Source organism: Mycetomoellerius zeteki, unplaced genomic scaffold (assembly GCF_001594055.1).
Source record: "Mycetomoellerius zeteki isolate Tzet28-1 unplaced genomic scaffold, Tzet1.0 scaffold105, whole genome shotgun sequence".
Taxonomy (NCBI): domain Eukaryota; kingdom Metazoa; phylum Arthropoda; class Insecta; order Hymenoptera; family Formicidae; genus Mycetomoellerius; species Mycetomoellerius zeteki.
Genome location: NW_017255965.1, coordinates 1,386,612 through 1,405,178, shown reverse-complemented (window position 1 = coordinate 1,405,178; position 18,567 = coordinate 1,386,612). Strand labels below are relative to the sequence as shown.

At 36.1% G+C, this 18,567-nt stretch overlaps 1 protein-coding gene across 2 annotated transcripts in view; it reads right to left on the bottom strand.

Moving 5' to 3' along the window:
* LOC108721452 (lachesin) overlaps positions 1-18,243 on the bottom strand; it is a 147,856-nt gene extending 129,613 nt beyond the window's left edge. For both annotated transcript variants that reach the window (XM_018446005.1, XM_018446012.1), the window contains exon 1: positions 18,089-18,243. The gene's annotated coding sequence lies outside the window, so the exon portion shown is untranslated. The remainder of the gene's footprint in view (positions 1-18,088) is intronic.
* Between the last annotated feature and the right edge of the window lie 324 nt (positions 18,244-18,567).

Sequence of the window (18,567 nt, the reverse complement as noted above, 5' to 3'; positions counted from 1 at the left end):
AATGCCGAAGTGGTCACATGAAACCCCCTGATCCACGTTCGTTGCTATATCGCGGTGTTTTACGACCGCGTAGGTACGTCGCGCCACGCGAGATATTTTAACGGAATGAATTCTGAGCATTTTTTCCAAAATCAATGAAAAATCTCGCTGTTGCTATATTTATATGGAACGTATGTTTCGCGAGTGACACGATGCTTTTGTGATGCACAGTTTTTTGCGAAATTTCGGCCAGGATTTTATAGAATTAGCAGATTTTTACAAAAATGGACAAGCATTTCGTCTACTGACGTACAAATTTTTCATTTCAATAATTTATTTTATTATTATTTATTATTATTACATACAGTGAGTACGAAAAGTATTCGTACATACAAGGAAGATATTTAAAAAAAAATCTTATTTTTATAAAGTAAGCGGTAATTAGCAATTTATTAACAAAGAATAAAGTGGACTGTATATTTTTCAAATTATTTTATCTAAAAGATGTGTAGTAATATACATTTCTTAAAAATAGGCAAAAATAAAAAATTATCTAGATTAATATAAAAAAATATTCGTACACAGAAATTTGGAGAAATTTAGTTTTTAAGATCACACAGCTCTTTTGTTTGTATTAGGATAGAACATATTCATTGTATAAAAGCTGATTAATGTTTATTTTCTATAAATAAATTTTTTCAATAACAATTTCCCCCGTATTAATACTTTTTGCATTCATGTATCTATTCCATTTGCAATCTGAGTCTGCAATCATATTTTTCCTCCGTCCGTCTGTAATCTGAGTCTTTTTAGTCACGTTTTTTTTACTATTCTAGGCTTTCAAAAAAATTAGGATTTATATTTTTCAATATTTCTATTACATTATCTAATAGTTTTTTAATTCAAATATTAAAATCTTTATTTAAAAAAAATGAAATTTGAGCAAAAATGAGAATAAAATTTGAGAATGAAATTTCGTTAAAGAAAAAATTCAAACTATAAACGAAGGATTAACTATCTAAATTTAGTGATAAATGTGCAGACTACAGACACGCAATGTAAAAAATGTACTCTTTTCCATTATAAAAGTCGTCAATTTTTGGTATTGATTTGTTCAATATCTTTATGTCGCGTCGTTTGTCCAAGAATCGCACGAAATTGGTATCATACTCCGTGCGATACGGACCAGTCCGATATCTGTTCCGCAGACATCGATTGCCGCAAACAAATAGCAGAAACAACGAACGAATTAGCATCGACTGTTGAAGAAACGTCGAATCGACCGGCGGGCAACCGACACTCGCGCGCGTACGATCTGGCAGCTTGAGTTGTAGTGGACAGTGAGTGATTGGTAGCGATCCTCTTCCGACCTCCCGGCAGCCGTGTGGAAAATGGGAAATGCGGTCGGAAGTGTTCGGCCGTTCGTCCCGCGGGTTGCATCCAACGATGCGAGCTGCATAGACGTTCCGCGGTAAAGTGTAAACTAAAGGGAATAGGGAGTTCACAGCGGCCGCGATGACGAGAAAAACATCTTGGAGGACGAAGCGAGATCCTTAGGAATTAGGAAGAAAAGACATGCGAACGGAAAAGAAGAGGAAGAGAAAGGAAGTTGGTAAGGGCGAAGCCATTTGCTGAGATGAGTGGAAGAAACGCTGCAACAGCCGGGAAAAGGTGAAGCGGTAACGTCGGGACGCGGATGGACCACCTCGACGGAAAAGAAACAAAGGAAGCGGAGGGCGCGGACGTGATGAGTTTAAGGAAAGTTACGAGAAAGAGGCAGACGCGCGGGAAGGCAATAAGGGAATACCACCGAAAGAAACAACACGAAAAGGCGACCGAGAAAGTAATAGAAAGATAGAAATACCAAGTGCAGGGTGCTCTCCCGGCATATTTCGCGCGGTTACGAGATATCCCCTGTTTCATAAAGAGGATTGGCTTTCACGAATTGTTTCATTCGGACGATGAATATTAAGAAAAACCACGGAGCAAGTCGGTCGGTTCATTCTCACTAAAATCTATTATGTTATGATAACACATTAATGGATCACGAAAATAATTAATCGGATTTTTAGTTATTAAATTCTCATTATCATTAGCATATAAATCTTCAAAAAATATATAATATTTTTATTATTTCTGAGCTAAACTATATTTTGTACGTAGGATTATGCATGATGAATTATTGTATCCATTCGTCAATATTGTCATGTGTTTCTCTATTCAAATTTTATTTACTCTGAATAAATTTAAGAATACGTTCTTGTTATTGATCAGATTCGTAACATATCCTTTCGTTGAGGATAAATGATATTTCCGCTTTGATTCGAGTAAATATAATTAAATTTAGAAATACTGAATTAGAATTAGAAATTTGTACATACAACATAATATAACAACTCAATACCCTTTATTGATACAAATGTAAATTTTTATAAATTTTTTAAGCAAAATTAATTTTACGATATTGTAATTATATAAGTCAATGCAGATTTATTTAAAAAATTAAAGAAAAGTTAAATTTTTAAATTCTTTCCCTTTTTCAAATAAGAAATAAATTTCAATGAGAAATTGCTCTGATATAAGTTTACTTTCTGACTTTACACGAAGTAATAAACATAACAACTAATTACTGTTTACTTTTAATAGTCTTTAAAGCATGTCTACATAAATGTATACAGTCAAATAAAAAGGAAGATATAACGACTGCTTTATCAGCGTATGAGAAGCGAACTTCCGGTGTAAAACGGCTTTTTTCCTCGAAGGTGCGCTCCTTGCCCCCGTACAAGGATTAAGCCAGTGGCTAGACTCGTGAGAAAGTGCATCTCGTCACGGAACTTTTAAGTAGCCGCGAAAAATACGCGAAACTGCCGTGCAGCATTTCCTTCGTTCCTTCGAGTGATTTTCGCTGCAATTTGTTAGTAGAATGTATAGTAGGTACCTACAGTCAGAAATCAAATTTTTCGTTGAAACAGTCACTCTAGTTTTCATATATTTTTGACACTTAATTACAATGTAATTACAAATTAGTTACAATTACTAACGATTGTTAGAAACTACTTCCACGTTAATATCTCAATTTATTCCTTAATGATGAAACTCTGTATTAAGTTAAAACAGTGTTTAATTCTTGAATGAGACATTGTTATATTATCGCGTACGCCGCGTCTAGATACCACACGATTGCGTAGCTACGCGATAAACTATCTTACGAAAGTTCGCGCAACAATTGTTGGCTGAACGAACAGACGGCGACCGATGTCGCGCACAAAAGTTGCAAATGAAAAAGTTGCAACCAGTTTAAACTTTCCCCGAGCTCTCCGTATTTTCCAAAGCATAATCTATTTGCGCGGAGAGTGCGAACAGTTAATTCTTCACGATTCGCAGTTTAATCGGACGCGGACGACACACTTTTCGACCGAGTTTGCGTACAGTTGATCATAATTTTTTCTTTTTTTTTCCCCCACAAAGTTCGGACGTACAATACCGCGCCTGCAGCACGGCTACGATGTTGCGCAGGACAAAGAAAAGAATGCGCCACAAGCGGCCACGTATTTCAAAGTAAATGTCCGCTGCTGCAAACGCCGCGATGTCAAATACTTTTTATTTCAGCGAAACGGCTAGTTGCCTCACTAAACCGTCCCTTTGTTAGAATTACAAATTCATGTTCGTGCAATATGTTCAATGTTCTTTATATGCTTCTGAGTCTCTTGCTTGGCATTCGTAAACGTGTCGCGTACACAGTTTAGTTTAATCCACTTAATTTTTTTATCGCATTTAATTTTTCTTGAAGTGATTAAATCAGATAACTTTTCAATTCATTAAGTTAATGGATTATTTAAAAGCATAAGCCGAATAAAAAAAATCATATCGAAACAATAATCATAATGAGATAGATTATATTGAAATTTAAGATATTCGTTCCTGTATACTGTTTTTCGATCTATTAAGTCACGGTTTATTTATTAACGCCAAATAAATTTCATCTCGTTTATTATTGAATAAATTATAGTTTCTACATTATCTAAATGTAATTATAAGAATTGATATCCACAAATATGCCGATATTACATATATCGATCCGCGTATTCCATGAAGATTTGTAAAATTATATGACGAGATAAAAGGGATTTCGTGGCGAACAAATAGACGCTCGCGGCAAGAATCAAACTTTCATCGCGGAAACGTCGGAAATTTGGAAATCGACATCGGAGAAATTCGTAGGATCGTTACTGGATCGAGTAAGTTATTCGAGCGCAAGGATATTAGGCGATGGTTGCCGGAGGAGCGAGCGATAAAAGTCGTATGTGGAAACCTAATTTAGGTCGACGAAGGGAAATATCCGAAAATAAAGCGAACCTCATGCGAGAATATCCGCTAAGGTTCAATCTCGACGAGTTTTCGTCAAATAGTACAGCTTGATTTTAAACAACTGCATTGCGCTCATCCGTCGCTGGTAAATATCTCCGCTCGTTATTATTTATTTTATTATACTCAAAGAATGGAAACCAATTTTTATATTGATTTTTATATACCTATTGGTTCTTTCTCTCTCGAAATTATTGTTTTAAGGTTAATTACTTACAATAATAATTTATCTGTTGTTCTCGCAATAATATTGTTTTAATTTCTCAAAATTAGCTTCAGAATCCACTACTTGTATTGCCATTATCTTTTCTGTACACGATGCCGACATCGGAGATATAATCCTGCTATAACAGAAGCTAGCATGATTTAGCGATAATGTTTGCGGCCGACATACCACCGTAAAATATACAGGCAGTTTGCATGCCCCTTGATGTAAAAAATAGAAAGAGAGGTGCATCGCACCGACTGTTTTTAGATCGTAGATTTCTTGTATTTTAAGAAATCTAGCGCGAAATAAACAAAACGAAACAAAATAATAACAAAAATCTATTCAGAATAGAATTTGATACAAAACACGTACATCCATAATATTTTCTAAAAGCAATACTTGAGTTCCTATTCTCCAATCACAAAATTATGAAAAGATATAAAAATATAATAAGAAAATGAGAACACATTCTGTACTAAAATATTTACTGCACATGAGAATATCACGGTAATCCTAAAAGTTTCAATAGTTTCCAATCGTTTCGTATTTTCCAGTTTTACATTCTTTCGTAATATTGATCCCTCGCGATTGAATGGCAAACCCTCCGAGGATCTTCCGAAAAGAGACTCGCGCTCTCACGGGACACCCTCGTTCCCCGTGAAACGCGAAAAGCGCCGCACGTGTCCGATCAGTTTCGCGGCCGGCTCGTTCCCGATTGATTCGTTCGATTAACGTTTCGAATATCGCCGCATGGTGACCACGGATGACCATTCGGTGATTCGACCCTTCTGCCCCTTTTTGGTCCTCATTCGTCCCCTTCCTCTCGCTTCCCTGCTCCTATTACATCCGCGAACCACATCCTCGCGTATTCCGCACCCGCATCGAGCACGTTGAGGGTGCACTGTAACGCGGTGACATGTGGATGTCCCGAAAAAATTACGTAAATTAATGTCAATTGCGGCCAGTTGGCGAGAGAAGCAACAACGGGAGAGTGGATTGCATGATGGAACGGGGAGAGGAGCGAGTGGGATAACACGATGAGGGAAAACGCACGGAGAGCTCTGAGGGATGACGCGGCGGATCCTCTCCGCGAGAGGGGTGATGAAAGCGGAGAACGGGGAACGCGGGTAGAGTACTGTGAAAAGGGGAAGTTGAGGGGAAGGGGAGGGCGACACAGGGTGAGCCGGTGGGACTGTATGTGATTGATGAGGCAGTGATAGCGACGGGTCTGCACTCGACACCTCGCTACTGCCACCAAACAATGCATATTCATCGGTCGTATAAATAATGCCTGTTTAATACATAAATATACATTAACGCGCGGTCGCGCGGGTGAGAACAGTACGGGAGGAAGCGGAGAAGTAACTGCGACTCGCTGTACCGAATAGATGGCCGCGCGTTGCATCAGTAAACGAAGGTAATTCCAAACGACTGACTTTTGATTGAGGCGATGCATTTTTATTTGAGTCCATTATTGTCGAGGTTTCATGTCGGATGATATTTTCGCAATTATACTTGGCAGTTTTCTTTTTTAACATTTTTTTAACGATATTCTAACACGCTTGTTTTGATATATTTCGTCTGTATATGAGTGTGAATAAGTAGAGTTTAGATTCCTATTTCTGTATTATCATTGTTATATTGATTAATGTTATTAACGTTTATTAATGTGCAACAATTTTAACACGAAAGCATATACCAATATATATATATATATATATATATACTTTAATTAATTCATGATACTAATGGAATGGTGAATAAAATATGAATCAAATTTCAACGTTAAAAGATTTTTTCGTATTGCATTGAAATTTATTAAACCACACAAATGGAATATTACGCATCTATTATATTGTATTAATGGAGCAATAAATTACTTGTGGAAACAGGAGAACTTTTTAACAGAATATTTCCACTTGATAGTTTAATAAATAAATAACAATTTTAAATAAACGCCACAATATACGAGAAGTTATAGTGCGGTGTGAACTGTTATTTTCAACAAACGATATATCTATTTGTTTCCCTCCCATAAAAACTTTGTAAAAATATTTAATGTCCATGTGTGCAATGAACATTTTCATGTAAATGCGTACGGTACAATGCAACGGAGTGTCACGCATAATATCGAGATGCGATACATTCTGTGCGCAAAATCGAAATGGACAACTGTTGGCAAAATAAAAACGATTTTTTTCTCTCGCGATTTGGCGATAGGTCAACCGTAAAACTGTGTGTGTAACTTTACAATATTTTGTTACGCCGCGCTCGCGTATATGCATTCTCTTTTATACAATGTATATTATACATACAATAATAAGATATATTCACGCAATATACATATTTATACGAAGCAATTTTCCGCGCCAAGTCGGGGCGTTTTTTCTGTTTTTGTCTCCCTGCAGCAGGGCAGAACCGTCTCATGGTAAATTGAAATCTGTCGAATCGCGAATTTAAATCTAGCCGCGATCAGGCGGGTTTTCGTTTTTTCTTCCATTGTCATTTATCACAGCTGGATTAGGCGCTCATTTATCATCAGTCAGGGGGCCTGATGAACAAGTACGTGACTGTGTTTGTGTGCACACAATATTATGCGGCAGATCATCGGTGGTATGCTAATGAGTTTCTTATAAGATTTGCCATGTCGCATTTTAAATGAATTTTCAGCCAGATTGCTTAAACACTTGACACATTTTGCATGGGACGCAAATGCGTTCATTTATCCATTGGCTTAAATGTTTTAATTAACGTTAAATAAGGGGTGAAATATTAACTTTTCTCCTGAAATTCTTCCCTACAGTTATAATTCTTATTTCAATATTGTTCGTACATTCAAATAATAAATTATAGTGATTTTAGCAATATTTTCATTTTCTTTTTCGTGTTATTTTAGTATTTCATATCTCTTATAAAATAGGAACGATTTTTAAATTTTCTACCATCTATAACGTGGATTTGTCTTGCATTTTCTATATCTCAAATCTATTATTGATCGTTGCAAATATGCAAATATACGAATAAAACTTACAGTTTGTAACGCCATCGCGATATATGTTTGTAATATTTATGTAGTCTGAATATGCAATTGGCATTATACATACGGCCATAAAATATCAGTTGCATACGTCATATTGATTCTATTGAATCTTTATTACGAATTATGAAGGTAATTCTGTTAGCAATATATTAAAATTTTATGAAATACAATAACGATTGGGTAAAAATTGCGGCAACATAGTGAAAGTATTGAGATTTTAAAACACAATACCTGCTGATAATTCTTTCTCAATATCATTTTCAGTAGAAAGTAATAATTTGCTACAAAGTGTCGTAAGGAACGTTTTATAGCACTACAAAGTACCTATTGCACATCGTGTGATGAGCATATTTCCTCTTTCCGTAACCAATCGAATTGAGCTGGGAAATACTTAATCTCGCTGTAATACCCGGAGTTAATTCAGGAAGCCGTCAGGGGAAGGTTCCTCGGTTTCATCGTCGGAGGCGGCTGCCGCGAAATTAGGTATCGGGGAGAAAGAAAAGGACGACAAAGATCAGACAAGACAGACACGGGTTCTCGTTACCGGATTCGCATAGTCCGCCTCAGTTAAATTTCGAGGGCGGTAGAATAACAATCGGCCCGTGAAGTCAACGAGGTGGTTTCGCCACCCCTCCGTGTTTCTGGTGATAGTTTCCTGTAGATTGCAATTGAACCAAGCACGAAGGAAAAGTTGGTTTTATACAATTTAATGAAATAGTAATATGTTTTTGGTGTGACCCAATATTCTGCAAAATTAATTTAAAGTCATCAAGTCTCATAAAAATTACGAAAACATATAATAATATATATATTAAAAGAAACAAAGAACCGCATAAAGAAAGTACTTCTTAATTCTAATAATATTTAAAAAAAATTTTTTAATAATACTTTTTAAAATTAATATAAGACGTTTGTTTTAGTTTATTATTTAACTTCTTATTATTTTGCAAAGCTTATTATGGCCTTCGACCTTTATCTCGTTACAAATGCCGATATTCCAAAGTCATCGGTGATAATGAGTTTACTTTTGGAACGTACAAACACGAAGCAGGTCTCGCTTTTAACATAATACTCGATTTTTAAATCACATTGTCGCAATAGAAAACAAAGCTCGAACATTTGCACCCCGACAATATACAGCGACAATGTCAATGCACCACCGTAACTTTCAAGCTCGACCACACGAGTAAATTACATCCGAATGACAACAATACCCCCTACTGATATCGTGCCGGAGTATCGAATCCCATCGCGTCGCGGTACAGCAAACGCGTGCGCGATTCAATTTCGCGGGATCGCGCGATACGCATCGTGTAAATAAATCGGTGCTCCGGATTCGAAAAAGGCGTCCTAAGCAAGCATTTGCACGCGGAAGTCCGTCCAATCCACCGCGAATATAACGGTATAACAGGATGAAATATAAGATTAAATTTAACCGTATCTGTACATTTCTTTCTCGAATCGCTTTTACCAATTTATTCCCTCAAATCGTTTACAACAATTTTAGACGAGTATTTTTTTTAGATTTAAACCAAAACTAGCTATTAAGAGTACCTATATAAAATTACATACGAGTTACTCTGTATATTTTTATACTATCAAATGCTTCGATACCTCGGATAAATTGCACAATGTATAATATATACATATAAATTTTTAGATTACATTTAGCAGAAATCATAATTAAGATAAAAATGCGACATTAATCTTCAAAAATTTTTATATAAAAAGTTTTAAAGTACTATAAAATAAATTAATAGAAGATATACTATAAAATAATTTATTAATATCTACCCTCCCCCTGACAACATCGAGTATAAAATATCTAATATTGTCAATGTGTTAGTTTGTAGTTGCCACTTTTGGTTGAATACGACACAAAAACCCCATTAAAATTTAACATTTTATTAAAGAGTTTCAATTGGCCTTATATTGCTAAAAACAATTTATAAACCAAATTTTAAATTATTTCTTCATGAGACTCAATGCAATCAGCGATATTGCAATTATCTGTCAAATTTGATAAGATAAAATAGATGGTTGTGCGCGCAATTTTCGAAAAGAGACGGTTTAGGTCTACTAGTCTCTGGGTTTTCTCCGCAATTCCTTTACTCATTTACGAATTTCGATACAGAAAAGCTCACTCGATGCAGTCAAAAACCATGCTGCAGTCGCAATTGCATCGACAGCGGTGGCGACGGCTATAGGCTGCCTGCGGTCTTTGATGGCGAAACTGACGACAGCTCGGAAAAAGTCCTGGTAGTGAAATAGCCGGCCGTATAAAACGACGTCGGATTAGAGTGGATTTGTGTGGTAAAAGTAGAGAAAGAAAGAGACGCGAGGATTGAACCAGAAAGTTGAAAGAGACCTCGGCGAAACGAAAGGAGGGACGAAACGTGGAAAGATGTAGGGTTAAGTAACATCTGGTGCCCATAAGCAAAGTAATACTTTTGTGACCGCGTGAATTTTCTTCAATTATAGAGACGTTTGTCGACTACCGCTGTATATAAACATCTTTTGATCTGATATCTTTTTCCCCTCATCGTGTCTTAAATGCAATCCTAAATTATTCGTTATATTTAGTGCAATCCTAAATCATTCGTTATATTTAGTGCAATCCTAAATTATTCCGGCTTCCTAATCTTGAAACCTTAAACATGCACAAATAACTGATTGTTACTTTATACACAGTACGTATACATACACAGTACGTATACATACATATAGATCGCAGCTAACAGAACAGAAAATTACTGGAGATTCGATTCAAATAGCTTTTTGTAAACAATTGAGATCGAAACAGGCGCAAAAATTAATTTCACATAATTGGAATTTGTTGCAAATTATCGTATCACGATGCCTTATCATGAATTACAACTCATTTAGAATTGAATTCAAATTGAACAAAATTATCTCTCTCTATACACAAACTCTCTAAAAAATTTATTGAACTGTCTTTATATACGTATAGTTCACGACATATAAAAAATAAAATGTATAACGAGAAAGAAATTAAAATTAAATTAAACAATGAACCTTTTCTCTGCCAAGTGACATTGTATGAATCTGCAAAAAGTGTTGCGTTTTCGTAATGTTAGCTGGAAATGGGTTAAGTCTGAATCTAGTGTAAAATGCAACATCGTCCACGGTCAACACGAACGAGTCGGGGACGTCGGGGTTGCGAATTCGCGACGTTCAGTCGAGTCGTGCCGTGCCCGCGCATCGACCGCGCTCTTGCAAATAATCAATCTGTCCGAGGCGTCGGTGAGAGAGAGAGAGAGAGAGAGAGAGAGAGAGAGAGAGAGAGAGAGAGAGAGAGAAGGAGATCGAGATAAAGAGAAGGAGAGAGCGAGAGCGTGTTAACGATCCACTGATCAATTAGGCTTCGCGTGCGACGCGTACGATGCCCGCGCTGAAGGCCGTAGAGAAGAGGAGTGCATCTCCACCCTTCGTTCGCGTGGCAGCGGCGTGTAACACGTGTAACACGTCGGACAGGGACGAAGAAGAAGCGTGTTCGGGGCGCTGGCGTGCAGAATTACGAGAAGATCGCGTGCTAAACGATTTTGCTCTTCACCCTCACCGCACCGTTCTTCCACCCTCTCGCTCTCATCCCGTCGTTCTTCTTCTGGTATGGTGGTAAAGTGACACGTACGACGCCACAGATCCCAGGTATTACATTATGCACTGACTTCCCAATTTTAGCAAGGTTGAGTTGAACATTTTTAGAGTTAGCCCATAAACCTATATTAAAGTTTGCGCACCTCCTCATCTCTTCCTTACTTCCCTCCTCCTTTCAGGTAGTCAATTATTTTTTTTCGGCGGATATGATTTAATGCGAGATTTAATGAATCTGTCAGATCAATTGTGCGCGAAACGTTGGATATGAAAAAGTTGAATTTTTATGTATATATAATGCATCTATAAAACAAATTGTTAATATCCGAATGACTCGAGATATATATCCGTTATATTGTATCTATGGATATGGAAATGAAGAATTTTTTTAATCTTTAATTGAATGTAGCAAAGTAGCGAAGATTAAAATTTTAATTTAATTTTTTACTATAAAAGTCTCATCCAAACACTCAATGTATGCAAGCACTATGAATTAAGTTAGGAAATTTGAATTATAAAAAATGTTTAACAGTCTGAAAGTGCTAAAAACTGAAAAAAAAAAGATAAAACGATATTGCAAACAATATTTCTTTTATGATTAAACTTTGAGTCTATGAGATTTATAACGTAGCGTACAAAAATTATATTTTGACGAGATGCGATCACCTAGACGCGCGGACCTCGTTGTAACGTAATCGTCGCAAATTTACAGCAGGTGAGTGATACCCTCTTTGTTGCTGAAGAGTGAGCCGCTGCGGTTGTCAAGCTAATAAATTCCGGATATCCGTGTACGCGCAGCAACGTGCGCTATAGAAGCAACAATATGAACCGAGAGAAGCGCATAAATCACTTTAACGCCCTTCGCCTTCAATGGCTGATGCGTCCAATTTTTACATGCAACGCGATGCGACACGGTTGGTACGGCGATATATCGATAATTGCGGTTTTTGTCACGACGCCCCGACAACGCTCAGCGCGAAATAATCGAAATTTTTCAACGGTCTCGTAACCGTGAGCCGAACAATGCCGCGTTTATTAAACTGTTCCCGCAATGTGAAACAACGTCAACGTCTATTGTGCTGAAAGAGGGGAATTAAAACGTTAATTGCACCAGAAAGTCGACCGTGTTAACAGTAGCGTCATCGCCCGGGATGCATTCTTTATCGGTTTATTTTTATCATTTCAAGTTTGGGTACTTAACACCGGAGTTTATTATTATTACCGCTCGTATATCATAAAGTGAAACAAGACTGAGATAATGTATAGTGTACTAGTCCTTAACATATAAATTTGTTTGAATGTATAAATTCGTTTCGCAAACTTCTTTTGCTACAGTACGAATTTATCTTAGCTGACCCAGTTTTACTATGTCTTGGAAAATACCAGGTAATTCAAACTTCCGATGAAAAAGGAAGTAATAATATACCGCAACTTGAATTGTAAAAATTTGAAAAAAAAATCATTTACGTCATCGAAACTTTTTTATTTGAGCAGATAGAAAACGTTCATAATAATTCGTTTTTTCGGCAAAGGCGCTTCAGAAAATCGTATAAATCGAAATCAAGGATAAAATACCGAATCGATTGTCAAGATTCTTAATGGACGGGAAGGAAGCAAATAAGAGGAAGAGGTAGCGGCGGGATGCTGCTCGATAGTTCACTGATAGTCCACTCTCGCGATCCTCTGTTCTCTCTCTCTCTCTCCTCCCCCCCTCCCTCCTCGTATTCTCTCTCGCATCTCCTCCCCCTTCTCGTTGCGCTGCATTCTGGTGGCGCACCGAGCGTATAATGCAAGTCCTCGGAAAGCCCAAAAAGGAAATAAACAAGCCTCTAACTGAAATCGGGAATGTGAAGTGGATGGTAGTTTAAAACGATTCGCTCTCGGCTGCTCCTTCTTCTCTCCTCCCTCTCACGTTCTTTCTTTTTCCCGACCGATAGTCGCATTCCGCTCCCTCTTCGGTTAAAGCAGCGCCCTTAAACGTAAGCGCACATATATCACTCACATATACCTTTTCGTACACATGCGCGCGTGCATACGTGTATCAATACGTTCCTGTTTGGTACTTACATCACCCACATGAGCAGGAAGTTAAGCGATACTCGAAAACGAGGCGAACTCGAGTAAAACCGGGCAGTCGCAAATCCGTCATTTCGGGCAAACGAGCCGTGTGCAGGGTGCGTCATAAATAGTTGAACCCCCAAGTCTCTCTGCGGAGATCTATGTGTGTTCTCTGCTCCATTTTTGCGACGCGCTCAGAATTTTTATTTTACTCGCTTTAATGGAATGCTGAGAAGAAAATAACGCGATTAAATTTATATTTTATATGATTGCATCTATCGCGTTAATGATATACTAGTAATCGAGCTTGTAAGCCAGAATATAAATTAGAATTGTCACGTGTTTTGTACAATCGTAAAAATAAATGTTACGATAAATGCTAATAAATTCGTAGAAATAAAGCAAAGTGAAAATTGGTTGAAATAAATCCGTAAAATGAACAAGGTGATTGAATGAGAAATCCGATATTTTATATTTGAATATGGTTCATAAATTTTAGTCTACAAAGTGTCCAATATCAACGGTTTAAATCATCGTTTATAGTTCGATGATTTAAAATTTAACGCTTTTATTTAAGACTATATTTTTGAACATTTTGTCACGAGATTACAATCAAATATTCTTTAAAATTAATTTAAATAGTACAAACAGTACATATGCAATTAGTATAAGCAAATTATAAAAGTAAAAAGCATAAATACTTTATGCTTTTTACTTTATATGTTAATTATGTTTTAATATTAATTATAAATTAGGTTTTCTCTCTCTCTTAACTGCATTTTATTTTTAATAAATTATAAATTTATATATTTTATTACTTATATTTCGTATTTTATAAATTAGAATTGTCAAATGCATAATACTTTATGAAACAATGTAGGACATTATATGTATACGAGATATATTTCAAAGATTTCTACATTAAAATATCGAATTCTATCATCGTTTCCAATCGTTCCGATCGGCGCGAAGCGCATCGTTTTCTCGATTATATTGCACACTCTCTTCATCGGAAGAAACGAACAGGTAGAAGAGAAAATAGCTGGCGCGGTTAATTAAGCGGACTCTAGCAGAGACTAGTAGACCTTCCCTCCGACTGAAAACCTATTAGCTCGGCTACGAACGATCGATCCCACGTCCCGCTTAAACTAATCTATATTTACGGTACAAAGATTGAACCGGCAATACAACTCCAACAGAGTACATTGCCGACTTTAAACCCGAAATAGCAACTACGTGTGTTGACTGAGTATTTTGATCGGAGAAAAAAAATCGCCCGTAAAAAATATCCATAAAATAGATTCCTCGACACGGGAGTCTTTCACAAAAAATGAAGGAACTGAATCGTAAATATTCATTGACTTTAGTTTATGCTACAATATCGGAACAACAATATGTCATAAAAATACTGATTTGTTTTTATCTCGCGAGACGATTTAAAAACAAAGAAAAGAATGGATAGTTAATAAGGAATGCGGTGCGATATTATTTTTATTTATCAAGCAATTCGATATAATACTGCAAGCATTACTATGTGCAAAATTGTACAAGCGGAACGTAAGACATAGACATAGAATAAAAAACCAATGGTTTAGAGAGAGAGCATGTGAATTAATACGCTTATAAATTATATACACGTGCAAATACCTATCGCCTCTGCTATTAACCGTTCGACAAGCGCAGTTCCCCTTTAGTCTTGTGTAACACACTCTCTCGTGTAATATCATTTCCGCATAAATCTTATAAAGCGCACGGCTGACGCGAGCGACGGCGGCGTGACTGGCTGGCGAGTCGCGTTTAAACCGCGAAGATGAGAGGAGCGAGATAAGAGGAAAAAAGCTTGCAGGAAAATGGATGCGTCACGTGCTGTAACTTACTTTGCCGTACGGGTTAATCTAACTATGAAGTTTCCCATATAAGGGGATGCTGGTAGGCGCGCGCTTCCGCTTTCTCCTAAGTAGTTTAAGTTAAGTCAATGCTAATTTCGTTTCTCTTTAGAGAGGTAGAACGAGATTTACGCAATCGGACGTATATCATGCTCTTCAGCTACCGTTTCTTCACGACCCGCCGCTCCGTCGGATTTGACGTTGATTAGTGTTCCTAATAGTCTGAATTAAACGGTGAAATCTGCGCGACTTATTGTTCGCATTGCGGGGAATGAAGTTTTAACGCAGGTGATAATTCCGCACTTTGCAGTCTGGTAATGATAAACTTCGTTGAAACGCGGGAGTTCTGAGGTAAACTTTCTGCAGTAACTTTTACGGCTTAAGTACCACCTGTTAAAAGCATGCTCCGTTTAGAAATATATTTCAAAACAAAATTACAAAGATTTAAAAAAAAAAAGCATTTATACATTTCAGTTAGAGATTGTGATAGATTTCATAATACTTCCGATATTATTTCGGAACATATTTTTCGCTGTTAAAAAGCTAACGTAAATGAAAAAGTAACTACAAAGAACAAAGCTTTTTATGAAACATTATGTTGATAGGCATATGTAAATTACGTATAAAAAATAAGAGGTCGTAACAAAAGCAAGGAATTATGTTCGTTATCGTTAATTCGCATGGAAGAAAAGAAGTAGGAAAAACAAGGGTGCTTACCGTTCAACAAAAATTCAACAGCGCTGTACTGATAGTTTAGTTGGCGGGATCAATCAAAAAGAAAGCATTTCTCACGCAAAAAACAACGAATTAATATTTAAATGATAAATGGCTTGGCAAGCTGCTCCATAATTATCGGAAAATGCGAATCTCGTGGCAGAATAACTTGAACGATTATATTTCTCATTCTATTTCGCGTGTTGCGCCGTGGGAAAATATGAGAAGGGGAATCGTTAGAAAGATATACCGCGCGCGCTTATTTAAAAGTAATTAAACTTTCTGCGTGTAATTCGAACTTGTCTTTATTATATCTTTTATCTCGTTTTAAAACTGATTTAAAAGCAATCTATTTATCCATTTTTTAAAAATATATAAAACATTTATAAAATATTTTATTATAATTTTTATGCGCCTCTATTCTTTTAGCACTATGAAATCTTATTATATGGAGGATAATTAGAATTTAATTAATTGATATAATAACGGTAAAAAACAATTTACATTAACATAATAACTGAAAAATCTGCTTCTCATTTATAAATTTTCTTTGCTCACATTTTTAATTGTCAATTATTAATTTAAAAAAATCACTTTGATGAAAATCTTTTTATTTTTGTTTTAATAATAATAATTTTAAACGAGCTTTTGTTCTTTAAAATTTTGATAAGCAATATATATATATATATATTACTTTTTGATAATATCTTTTGTTCTCCAGAATTTTGATAAAGCCTTTTTCAAAAATTTTGATATCATCTCTTGTTTAAGAATTTTGATATCGTCTTTTGTACAGGAATTTTGATATCGCTTTTATTATTTAACAAAAAATATAATGCCAAGCTCCCGCAAAATTCTAGAATTACATCTCAAAACGTACTACTCAAAGCAACTCGAATTAGATTAAAATTCAGCAACGATCAAGTTGTTGATAAAAAGGTAGGATATAAAGCTACGATTCATATTCCTAATTAACGTCACATCACAAAATTCATCCGTTTTTCAATAAACCAACGACATTTCCATGGGAACGTGTCTCGGAAAAGCGGAAAGCAAAAGCAGGAATAAACGATATTGCGCAAACCGTCGCTATTTCCGTCGTTTTCAAGCGAAGGAACGAAACGGTGGAGACAGGTATATCTGCGAAACAGTCACATTTTACGATCTCTCGCCGCGGGCCATGAATATCGCAAGCATAAAAGCGCTATGGGAGAGAAAAAGGAGAAACTCGCAGCAAGGCTCTCGTTTTAAAAAACGTAGCGAATAATTGTTCATAGATCGCTTTGAGACGGCACCACGTCGATCTACCTCGCCGCATCGTCGCAAGCACTGTGAAGAATTAATTCCGTAGTTGGATGCCGCATTTAGATATGTCATATTCATCTACGAGAGTCATACAAAAAAATTGAATAATAGAAATTTTCTTCCTCCTATATATGCATGTTCATTTACGGAAGTATATCTATGAATAATTATAATTGATGTTTACCATTTTTAAAGCAATGTAAACTTCTAATCTATCTTACAACTTTATAACAAATTTACATGGATTAACAATATTGATAACAATAACAGCTTTTTATTATATGATATGCTGCAATATTGTCATCATTTATTTACGGATTTTTAATTGAATGAATTTAGATTTTATTTTAGTCGAACGTAATGAAATTGATCGATCAGTTTGAATTCTATTTTAAACAATCAACAAATAACAAATAAATCGAAAATAACATTTAATTTGAAAGGACAAACGGTCAAATTTATGATTTAAGCTGTATGTAAAAGGATAAAAAATTTTCTTTTCTAATTTATTTTCAACAAAACTTGTTTTTTTAATGAGAATTCTTGATACAATCTTGATGCCATATCAATCAACGTTAAACAAAAAAAACATTACATCTATTTAAATTGTAGTTAAATGGAAGTTATTTCTATTTTTTCAAAGAATTTATAATTTATCATTATGAGAAAAATAACGATAATTTGAAAATATTTCGTAAAATAATTAAAATAATTCTGTATATAAAAGAATTAAGGATGCAATATTTAAAAACAAAAACTAACGATACTGTTATCTGATAAACAAAAAAGGTTGTATGATTCACAAGCCATTTATCGATTTACAATAATTTCCCAGATTGACAAACTGCGAAAGATTAAAAGCATTCAAAGTATAAACAAAAGTAATAAGTCTAAATTAGCCTCTAAATGAGGGCTTACCTTATCAGGACGCAGTCTAACCCCAATAATCCGTACACTTAAAATCTCTCGTAGCGGCTAAACATCACGAACCGCCCTTAACGGCCTTAGGAAAACACGTTCATCACCTTTCAGCACCATTCACGACGGTCTTGGGGTGCGTCACCCCTGCGAGAATCACGTGTCCAACTGCGAAACAATCGCGCAAACGCCAGTTACGAATTCTTTAAGGTACACTTCAGAACCTCGCGACCGATCTCGCGGACTCAACAGTCCTTCCAACTTGTCCTGTCATAGTCATGTGATCCTGTCCTCGTTTTCTCATAAGATTCTGATTTCCGAGCTCAGCCGAGAGAGTTTTCTGTCAAAGTATCTTTGGACTGAAAAACTCTTCGGATCTCCTCCGTTCGTCACGGAAATCCAATCGACCGTCTTCGAATCAATGCGATTTCTGATGACAGTCACGTGGCGAAGGACTCGTTCGGGTACCGAGCGGAGCC